Below are 11,790 nucleotides of genomic sequence, written 5' to 3' on the forward strand. Positions count from 1 at the left end.
GTTCTTCTGTTATAAAATATGATATTTCTAGGTTCGTTGCATTTCCATACAAATTTTGGAATGAGCATTTCAATTTCTACAAAAAAATTATTCTCAAACTTTAAATTGCACTGGGGAAAACTGACATCTTTACAATACTGAGTCTTTCCTTCATAAAACATAGGATATTCTTCTATTTATTTAGACATTTAATTTCTTTCAGCAATGCTTTATAAATTTTAGTGTACACATTTTAGAAAGTTTTTGTCAAATTTATCTAAATATTTCATTTTTTTCATGTGCTTTTAAATGGTATTTTTAAAAGTTTCAATTCCCAGTTGTTCATTGCTGGTGCATAGAAATGTAATTGATTTTTGTATATTGACCTTTTATTGTGTAACCATGATAACTCAATTATTAGTTATAATAGCTGTTTTTTAAATGGCTTAAGATTTTCTACATAGATAAGCACATAATCTGCAAGTAAAGAAAATTATACTTTATTATTTCAGTCTTCACATACTTTATTTCTTTTTCTTGTGTTATTGCACTGGCTATAACATTCAGTATAATGTTGAATAAAAGGGGGAGAAGAGATATTTTTTACTTGTTTCTGATCTTTGGGGGAAAACTTTTTTTTTTTTTTTTTTTTTTGAGATGGAGTCTCACCCTGTCGCCCAGGCTGGAGTTCAGTGGCGCAATCTCAGCTCATTGCAAGTTCCGCCTCCCGGGTTCACACCATTCTCCTGCCTCAGCCTTCTGAGTAGCTGGGACTACAGGCCCCTGCCACCACACCTGGCCAATTTTTTGTATATTTAGTAGAGACAGGGTTTCACCGTGTTAGCCAGGATGGTCTTGATCTCCTGACCTCGTGATCCGCCTGCCTTGGCCTCCCAAAGTGCTGGGATTACAGGCATGAGCCACCGCGCCTGGCCCATTTTTTTTATCATTGCATATGACATTACCTGTAGGGTTTTCATAGATTTCCTTTATCCAGTTTCAGAAGCTTCATTCTATTTCTGAGTTGCTGAGAATCTTTGCCATTAATGGATGTTGGATTTTGTTAAATATTGATGGCATGTATTGAGATGTACATAGGGGTTTTCTTTATTGGTCTGTTGACATGGTAAATTAAATGGCTTAATTTTTGAATAATACAGTAACTTTGTCTTAAGATAAACCTATGTGGCCATCATATTATCCTTTTTACATATTGTCAGATTTGATTTAAAATTTTTTTTAAAATAACTTTTATATCTATTTCCATGACATATATTGGCCTGTAGTTTTCTATTTTGCAATGTCTTTTTTTTTTTTTCTTAATCAGGATAATACTGACCTCACAGAATGAGTTCTGGGGAATGTTCCTTCCTTTCTTTTTCTGAAAATATTTGTGTAGAATGGGTATTATTTCCTTCATAAATGTGTGGTATAATTCACCAGTGAATCTACCTAGAGTTTTATTTGTGGGAAGGGTTTTATTTATAAATTCAATTACTTTAATAGGTATTGGAATATTCAGGTCATCTACTTCTTTGTGAGGAAAATTTGGTAGTGTGAGACAACTTATTTCTTTTTGAATTAGTTTTTTAAGGAATTTGTCTTTTTCATTCAAGTTGTAAAATTTATTGACTAAAGTTGCTTATAATATTTTTTCATTATCCTTCTACTGTCTATAGAATCTGTTGTGATGGATTCTCTCTTTTTTCAAATGACTAGTCAGGCTAGAAGTTTATCAGTTTTATTTATCTTTTCAAATAACCAGGATTTAGTTTCATTGGTTTTATTTGTTGTGTTTCTGTCATCTGTCATTGATTTCTGCTCTTAACTTTATATTTTCCCATCTTCCACTTACTTTGGATTTAATATGATATTTCAACAAAATCTTGTTTCTTAAGGCAGAAGCTTAGGTAACTGATTTGAAACCTTTCTAATGTAAGTGTTAACACCATAAATTTCCTTTTAATTACTACTTAAGTTGCATCTTATGATTTTTGATGTCATGACTTTATTTGAAAATACTCTAATCTTCCGTTATTATTTCCTCTTTGCTTGATGTATTATTTGGTAGTATGTTGTTTACTTTACAAATATTTGTAGATTTTCCAGATATCTTTCTGTTATGAATTTTTAATTTAATTTCTATGGTTGGAGAACATACTTTGTATAATAAAAGACTTTGAAATGTTTGACACTTCTTTTATGACCTGTAATATGGTCTATCTTTGTTATGTTTCATGTTCACTTTTAAACAATGTGCATGTATAGAAACTTTTATAAATGTTAATTAGCTCAAGTTGATTTTATGGTGTTGTTCAAACCTTCTATGTCCTTGCTGATTTTCTGTCTACATGTTTTATCAATATCTGAGAAAGGGGTGTTGAAATCTCCAGCTATAATTGTGAATTTAATCTCTTAATTATTTCATTTTTACCAGGTTTATTATCTTGATATATTTTGAAAACGCATATTTTTATTATTATGTACAAAAAATTTAGAATTGTTATTTCTTTTTGATGAACTGGCATGTTTTCATTATGAAACTGCCTTCTCTCTCTCTCTAGTAATGTCTCTATTCTTAAAACTAGTGTTTTCTTAAAACTGGTGTTCTGCAAACACCATGGAAAGCTAGTTGTGTACTTTTTATTCTAGGTGAGGGCAGACACATCAATTAGAGATAATAAGATTTATAAGTGATTTGTGGTTTTGATTTGCATTTCTCCAATGATTAGTGATGGTGAGCAATTTTTCATATACCTGTTGACTATTTGTATGTCTTCTTTTAAGGGATGTGTATTCAAATCTATGCCTATTTTTAAACCAGATTCTTTGTTTTTTACTAAGTTATTTGAGTTTCTTTTATATTCTGGCTATTAATTCCTTGTCAGATGGATTTTGTAGATTATCTCTTCACTTTGTTGATCATTTCCTTTACTGTGCACAAGCTTTTTGCTTGATGTGATCCCATTTGTCCATTTTTGCTTTGGTTGCATGCACTTTTGGTTTTATCAAGAAATCTTTACTCAGACCAGTGTTCTGGAGAGTTTCCCTAGTGTTTTTTTTCTAGTAGTTTTATAGTTTCAGGTCTATTATTTAAGTCTCTATTTTGATTCAACTTTGTATATGGTGAGAGCTAAGGGTCTAGTTGCATTATTCTGCATATTAATATTCAGTTTTCCCAGCACCGTTTATTGGAGAGACTGTTCATTCCCCAGTGCATGTTCTTGGCCCCTTTGTCAAAAACGAGTTGACTGTAAATACATAGACTTATTTCTGGGTTCTCTATTCTGTTTCATTGGTCTTTGTGTCTATTTTTTCTGCCACTACCATGCTGTTTTGGTTATTACAACTTTGTAGAAAACTAAAATAAAATATCATCTCACCCAAGTTAAAATAACTTTTATTTAAAAAAAGGCAATAACAGATGCTGGAAAGAATGTGGAGAAAGGGGAGCCCTTGTACATTGTTGGTGGGAATGTAAATTAATTAGTACAGCAACTATGGAGAACAATATGGAAGTTGCCCTCAAAATAAAAGTAGAACTATCATCTAATCCAAAATAAAAGTGTCTATTAATTCAAAATAAAAGTAGAACTATCATCTAAACTGCTGGGCATATATCCAAAAGAAAAGAAATGAGTATATCAAAGAGATATCTGCACTGCCGTGTTAATTGCAACACTGTTCACAACAGCTTCAAGACATAGAATCAATCTAAGTGTCCATCAATTAATGAGTGGACAAAGAAAATGTAATATATATACACAATGGAATATTATTCAGCCCCCCAGAAAATAAAATCCTGTCATTTGTAACCACATGTCTGGAACTGGAGGCCATTATGTGAAGTAAAACAAGCCAACCACAGAAACACAAATATTGCATGTTCTCACTAATATATGAGAGCTAAAAAAGTTGACCTCATGGAGATAGAGAGTAGAATGAAGATTGCCAGAGGCTGGGAAATGTAGCGGGGAGGTGGGGGATAGAGGGGTGCTGGTTAATGGGCACAAAAATACCGTTAGATAGTAGGAATAAGATCTAGTGTTTGGTAGCACAATAGAGAGGTCATAATTAACAATAATTTATTGTATATTTCAAAATAACTAGAATAGTGAAATTTGAATGTTCTTAACATAAAGAAATAATAAGTGCTTGAGGCAATGAGAATATCCCAGTTACCCTGATTTCATAACTACACATGGTATGCTTGTATCAAAGCATCACATGTACCCCATAAATATGCACAACTGTTATGTATTCACAAAAATTAAAGATAAAAAGATTTATGGGTGAAAAAATTGTCTATTTTTTCAGGCCCCATTTGTCAAAAGGAAGCTGAATAGTTGGTTTTAATATGTAATATTAAATAGGGTGTATCAACTGTTGTGTTCCTGTGGTCTTTAGAATATGAATATGTAGAAAACAAAAGTTGAAAACTTAAATTTAGTTCATTATTTAGTTTTTTTCTAGAATGGTGATTTTCCTAGTTTGTTAACTATGTTTTAGCCAATTTTGATTTTAACTATTAAAGTCTTTCCTTTAATGGTTTTAATATGGTGTTGATTTTTGGTTATACAATTTTATACAACCAAAGAGTCACTTTGTTTAAGAGATCCTAATATATACGGAAAAATAGAAAGCCTTCATCAGTCTTATTTTGGAGAGCAGGTGGGCCCCTATGCTACAGGCTTTCCAAAAGAACTCAAACAGGTACTGCACCCCCACCTGAGGAGTAATGCTGTATACATGTAAATCATTTCCTATATGCCACAATGGACATCTGGGTCTTGATGTGAACCAAAGCAAAGGTCAGTCTGTGGAAAATGTTAAGTTTTTGCTCTTTTTCTCCTGTTTACTTTTATTCTTTTATTTATAGTGAAGATAATACTGTTCTAGAGAGAATTATTAGCTTTCACCTTATCAACACCTGGATTAAATATTGGAATAAAATTGTAAGGGTGTGATCTTTCTTTTCTATTTAGAGATAGGCCCTCACTATGTTGAACTCAAGCGATCTTCCCACTTCAGCCTCTTGAGTAGCTGAGACTACTGGTGTGTGCCACCAAGCCCAGCTCATGACCCACTTTCAATTCTCATCTTCCAAAAGAAAAAGATTTCTGGACTCACGGTATGGTGTGTTATCCTTGAGGGCTAAAACACGTAGGAGATGTCCCGTCGCTGGCAGCTTGCTGTGGGTTTTGTATTTGGGATGGCAAAGAGCATGCATAGGCTCTTGAAGAGGGACTTTATTTGTTCAGGTGACTTCCTTTGAGCTCTCCTGGATTAGTCCATCTCTGCAGGAAATGGGACAACACTGGCTTTGATAAAACCAAAGAGCTGAGGCAGAAACACTGCCCACCACTGCAGGCACTGTCCAGGCTCCACAGCCGGAAGTGTGCATTTTACTAGGCAACCAGCACAAGCATGAGGACTTGGCTGAGGCCAGTGCTGTGATTTTGGCCCGAGGGGCAGTGCTGGGCAACTTCCCTACATCCTCCCTCAAGGTATCCCTGACCAAAAGCAGATGTACAAATAAACACACATAAAACCCAAAGTAGAAATATTCAACACCTGGCTTAATATTATAACTTTTAGTCATAAAATAAGCTTCTAGAACTATAAGTCATGTACAAATAAAAACTACTTAAGTATTTTTAAAGAGAAGCATTAAAGTGAGCATCCTTCTGTATTCTTTGTTCTCCCAGAAGAATCTGTAGCAAGATCCAGGACTTAGGAGAGAGGACATGTGGAGGTCGGTTATTTCCCTACTTACTTTCTGATATTTTCTAATGATTTCTTTTTTTAATCTTTTATAAATTGTTTCTTGGTCTCGTGGCCAAAATTGAGACTGGAGACACTCCATGGACCCCAAATGCCATGTATGTTAATTATAAATATGTGTTATTAAATAATTGATGGCTAGATAATACCTAGTTGAAACATCACTGGAGTGAAACAGAATTGAAGCATTTATGTACATTGGCATTGCAGATCCATGACGGTCAGTGCCAAGTCTCTAGTCCTCTGGAATGAACTCAATTTTAATGGAGCATGAAGATTTACCTACATATTAGAGGCATTCTACAACCTTGGATGAAAAAAGAAACCACATTCTCTGGTTCAATTCCATAATAAATTTGGACTTTTCAGTCAATGCCATCTGTGTGCCATGAAAGTGCTCACCTATGTGTCAACTATTACTTGGAGAAGAGGGGCTTACTGTTAGCAACACAGATGCTCTGGTCGACCCTGTCTGGGCTAAAAAGTGGGAGTTTTTCAAGGGCCTTGAGCAACAGGTAAATGACACAAACCCTATTTCCATCCTAAAATGCTGCTTCTGTGTGTCAGAGCCAGCAAGGCCAACTGATTACCCAACTCATGTTGATATTGATCAAACTTATAGAAAATTTAATTACTCCATAATCTTCAGAAATGATGTTTTAACTCTTTAGGCTGCTGATATTGACACATCAACATAATAGGCAGATGAGAGAATGGATGGATTTTATTTTAGAACTGACAGGTTAAAAACAAGCGATTATCTGACAAAGCTGCTCTAGGATGCTTAGGGAGACAATGTAGACTTTCTTCTGTTTATTGAAAAATCAGACTTTGCTTAACCAACAGGATGGTTTCCATCCCTGCTTACTGGCCAGTAATGGCAAAAAAACACGTTCAAAAGAAAGCGCCACACCAAGCAGATTCAAAAACGATTTAATGGGCACTATTTTTCTCTACGCAGAAAATGTGCTTCCATTGAAATTTTTCATCTTAGAGAGCTATTTTTAGTTGCATGAGACACAAAGACTATATAATCATCATAAAGATGTCAGCTGGCCCCAGCCTTTCCCAGGCACCTGCTGGAATGATTCATTTGACTAATGACACAGTATCTGCATATGGAGACCATCATGCATCTTCCTTATGTTATAATGAAATATGAGTTATCAGTGTAGCAGGAAGTATTTCCTTCGGTACAAGGCATTGACCCTGGGGAGAGCTAACAGCTAAAGTACAGAGAAGTAAGAACTTGTGTGAAAGCAGCTCTTGCTTATCTAAGTACAGCTTCAGTGTTAAAGTCCCAGTGGCTGCTGGTGGAATGCCCCCTGGATGCTTTATCCAGCTGTCCCAGGTTGGGAGTTCTTCAGCCCTAGAGGCTTCATGACTGAGTCAGGAAAGGCCAATGATTCTGAAACCACTGACCAACTAAGCTGCAAGTGAAAAGTTGAGGTGGTTGTCAGGGAGTGGCTGATGCTTGTGGAATGTTCTAGTGCTGTCATCTGGGATGATCCAACCCTTAGTGCTGAGTACATTGGGCGCCTGTGCTGGGAACTGCATTGCCCACTGGGACTTCAGTGGTCAGGAGTGTGTTGTGAGTTCTGCCTGACAGCGAGTCAGAGAGAAGGCAGCCTCCCTTCACAGTGTGTGCACCCAAGGGGGCAGATCCAGCTCCAAAGTCCTGGGTTCCTGGAACATGGTGTCTAAAACAGCCAAGGAGCAGGACTTAGAGGGAAAAGCTCAGGGTTTAGGGACAAAAGGGGATAGTCAACCTCTGCCAGTAGCACAGTTGAGGTCTTGATGGCATCTCCTGACCTGTGGCTCAGCTTCCCGTAGGGCCTCTTGGACACTGCAGGGTTACATGAGGTTCAGGACGGACTCAGGCAGAGCCCTGGAGACCCAAGCCTGGTGGGAACTCAGTGAAGAGTGGCCGAGTGACCCTTTGACATCAAACCCCATGGCTGGCGCTGGCAGGACAAAGTCTCTTCCAGGTGGTGGGGATCATGAGCACAGGGAAGATGGCTGGGAAAATCCCTGGGGAGGAGGCTGGAGTGGTTAATGTGCAGACACCCCCGGCCTCAGGTGCAGGGGAAAACCTACAGGCCCTTCCCATTGTCCTGAGATCCCTGAAGGCTTTGCTTTGCAGCCAGGTGGACTTGCCTGCCATTGCAGTGATGCCCAGCAAGCATTTCACTTCTCTCGCTGGGCTGCTTCTGTCTGTGGATAGGCTTCTCACCCTGCTACTCAAGCTGAGGCCTCTGAGCTAGGACAGCCCTTCTCAGATACCTGCCTTGTTCTGCACCCACAGGCTGAATTGTTCAGGAAGGGAAGGAAGGGATGGGGAAGGGAGCCAGTACCACTTTGCTCCTGTCCCCCCAGGGTTCAGTGTGTTCCACATGATCACGTCGGGTTCAGCCGCTCCATCCTCAGCCTGCTCATCTATACCTACAGTAGCAGCACCAACAGCAATCCCACAATGCGACTGTCATCCACCCCGTCTCGCCTACCCCCCTCAACACCAGCATAACCAACCACACCAACAAACTGGACAAGTACGACTCGGTGGAGGCCATCAAGATAAGGAGTTGGCAGCATCAGCAGCAGCCAGGTGTGCACAGAAGGCAGGTGGACGCGGGGACTTTCAGCAAAGCTCTGTGGGGGTGGCGTTGGTGGCGGAGTTGGGGACAGGTAAGGGTTCCCCTTATGAAAAACTGCCTTTCTAGCTTTGGGGCGCCTGTGAAACCATGGTGTGTCACCTTGGGTACATAGATTATAAAGGAACAAAGGAAAAGCAAGAAATAAAGACCTACCCCATGTTGGGTAATTGTCCAGTGTCCAGCTCTGCCTCAGCCCAAACTGTGGCTTCCGTGTCCCAAGGGACAGAGAAAAGGCGGCAGGATGGAGAGGGTGTCGCTTCAGCACCTGCCTCTAGATGGCAGCCTGAGACAACTATTGTATCGTTATCAATTACACCTTCAGCTCTCTTTCCAGAGCAGTAAAAGTGCCTCGCATACTATAAGGCAGCTTCCCATTTCTGGTGTGAGGTGGCGTGTTCTGTATTTTTTCCCCCATTGGACAATTAAATCCCTAGTTTTTAAAGCAGACATTTTGTGTGGAGGGCCAGCCTCCTAGTCCGCAGGAAGAAGGGCTGCGAAGGACATCAGCTTTGGACTCGGCCGACCTCGGTCGGGTCAGACGCTCACACCCTCTAGGCCTCCATTTCTTTATAAGCTGGGGATAACGACCTTCACTTACAGCAGTGTTGTGAGGATTTCGTGAGGCAATTTCTATAAAATGCCTTCAACAGTGCATGACACTTAAGTGCTCATGAAATTGGGGTCTTGTTTGAGGGATTTCATGTGGTGGTTATAGCTGGAGGCTTGAAACAGGATGCCCTACAGACATTTCTTATCAAAGTGGCCCCAGGTGAGGTACTTGGCCTCCTGTGTCTCAGTGTCTTCATCTTTCACACGGATGAAAGGCTGTGTATTTCCATCTTGCTGTAGGGTTTAAATGGGTGAATGTGCTCAGCAAAGGGTAGCTGGTAGTCTTACTTGTGCCTCGACGCAAGGCTGCAAGGGAACCTGAAGAGACATGAAAGGCTGCGTTCAACCTCCACTCTCACAGCTGTGGATGAAGGGAATTCTTCTGAACTAGGTAAACCAAACATGATTTTCTCATTCATTTGATTATTTCCCTTAAAATCCTTAGGGAGTGTTGTGATTTCCCCTCTGTTGTACCCACATCATCTCCCTTTGTAATTAAAGTTTCTTCCTACTAGTTTGCCTGTACTCCCGGGGCCTCTGGTTGAACTGGGGTAAAGAATCCATCAGCTCCTCACATGAGTCAGGTGAAAGTCCTGAAGTGAAGCATCGTGAATTACTCACAAAGCCCTCACGGCCCCTCAGAACTGGGCTCCCAGAGGTGAGGAGGAGAAAAAGCAACTGCTTTTACAAGGAGCTTCCACATTCTCCTGTATAAAGAGGTCTTGAGAACTTTCCAAATGAACTTCCAGGACAAAAGAAGTGGATTTGGCTACATGTGATTCCAACATGAATGCTGTGTGGTCACTCCAGGAATCTGGATGGTCATTTAGCTGGTGCTAAGTTCTCTCTTGGGATGTGGAGCCTTTTGAGTTAATCAGAAGTCTTGCTGCCATTTGAGCAGACTCTGGTGGCACTGACCTGTCCCCTGATCATTCATGAATCTCTCAGACCCCCCTGTCCCATGGCTGGCTTATGCCAACCATCTTCATCATTCTCCAGTCATCCCAATACTTACCCTCCACCTGTGAGTGTAATGATTTGAAATTTCAGCTTACTTTAACATCATGAATGAGGAAGGTTATATCCAGAAATAGGTACAATAGTCACTTTTCAAACAAACTGCACATGGAACAAATGAATAGTAATTCAGACATTTGCAACATGAGGAATTTAGCTGAAGAAGGTCTTTCAGGAACTTATGAATGTACCTTTCTTTGATAATCAGAAATCTACTTATATGTCTACAGAACTTCACAGGGTAATACTTGGTAACATTCTAAGTGTCTCTTCATTGGAAATGAAGCATTTGCTGAGTTTCTTGAGTTTGCTATTATAATAAATAATGCTTAGCTTCTCTTGAAAATATTGTGGCAAAAGCAGAAAAATAGACTGGAAGAAATAGAAAAATGTTTGCCAATTCAGTTACTAGATGATAAGTTCTTATTGAAGTGAATAATCTGTGGTAAAACACCATGAAAAAGCACATTTTAGCATCACAGGACTTTTGGAGAGAAGTTGAGTCATAACATAATAGTCTCTTTCTCAAAGTCTACTTATTGAGTATTTTTTAAAACATTTTTTTCCTAGAGTTTAATAATAAAACGATTCTAGGGGAAAGAAGCAAATACTTCAAGCCACATCACAGAAACACCTCTTCTAATGCCTGCTTTCTGGGTCTCGATCATTCTGATGAATTCCAGTGAATTCTAAGAGCTTTTATATTTTTCATCTTTCATAATTTCCCAGTGCCCTAAGTATACGCTCAGTGCCTCCCCACGTTTCCAAGGCTTCAGAGGTGAAGAGTGATATATTGCAAGCGCACTTCAAGCCATGAGTGCCCATCCTTGCCAAAAATCACATCCTTTAAATGCAACAAAAATTACACATGGCTGTGTGACAATTCAGTCTATGATACAGGAGCACAGCTGGAGGAGTCACGGGAAGCACTGCAGGTCACAGCGTGAAGTTGATGATTGTGTTCCACCAGTTTCCTCTAACAAGTGGATTGTTTTCTTGAGCTTTTTTTTTTTTTCTTAAATAATAGTCTTATACTTTTGGAATAGTCTTATTTTTATTTGAAAAAGTCTTTAGGAACAGGACATCTTCTCACTTTTGATTGAGAATATTCAAGATGTTTAATTCGAGGTAACAGGCATTTTGTCTGAGAATCCATTCCCCTCATCCCCGCCCCAAGAGTGCCCGGGTTCGTGGCATTTGATAAAATGAAGAAAATAAATGTGACCACACAGTTATTCACCATGGATCTCCCATGTTCCTCTGTCTGAATAACACTGTGGAATTCTTGGAAGCAGCTTGTGTGTTTTAATCTTGGAAGCCCAGGAATTCCACCTGGTCCGCACCGGCAGAAGCTACAGTAGGCACCCCACCTTGCTCCTGATGCAGTTTCTGTGCCATTGCTGGTGGAGGCAGCGGAGCAGAGGCACAGGCACAATGAAGCATGGATGTGTTCTGCAGATTGCTGCTAAACTCGCCTTATTCTGACTTTTGGATTTCATGACATTCCAGGGAGCTTCCTGCCATGCTGTTGGCCTGGAAGCCCACCTGACTGGTCCATAGTGACGTCCTGAAGAGCCAGTCTGTAAAATAACCAACAACTTGTTTAGCTTTTGGATAGACTCCACACCTCCTCTTTCTCTGCAAAGCAAAATCTTGAATATTTATGGATACCAATTAGGGGAATATTGAAAATAGTGAAATATAATTAAAAACAACATGTATTTTTCATGTTATGAAAAATATTGAA

The 11,790-nt window shown here is 39.3% G+C and overlaps 1 long non-coding RNA gene across 1 annotated transcript; it reads left to right on the top strand.

Moving 5' to 3' along the window:
- The first annotated feature begins 2,129 nt into the window (after window positions 1-2,129).
- LOC129059324 (uncharacterized) lies at window positions 2,130-11,039 on the top strand. Its single transcript, XR_010139918.1, has 4 exons — window positions 2,130-5,110; window positions 5,688-5,734; window positions 8,140-8,368; window positions 9,267-11,039. It is a non-coding gene; the product is annotated as an uncharacterized LOC129059324 (long non-coding RNA).
- Window positions 11,040-11,790: the final 751 nt, after the last annotated feature.

The sequence above is a fragment of the Pongo abelii genome, chromosome 4, assembly GCF_028885655.2.
Source record: "Pongo abelii isolate AG06213 chromosome 4, NHGRI_mPonAbe1-v2.0_pri, whole genome shotgun sequence".
Classification (NCBI taxonomy): Eukaryota; Metazoa; Chordata; class Mammalia; order Primates; family Hominidae; genus Pongo; species Pongo abelii.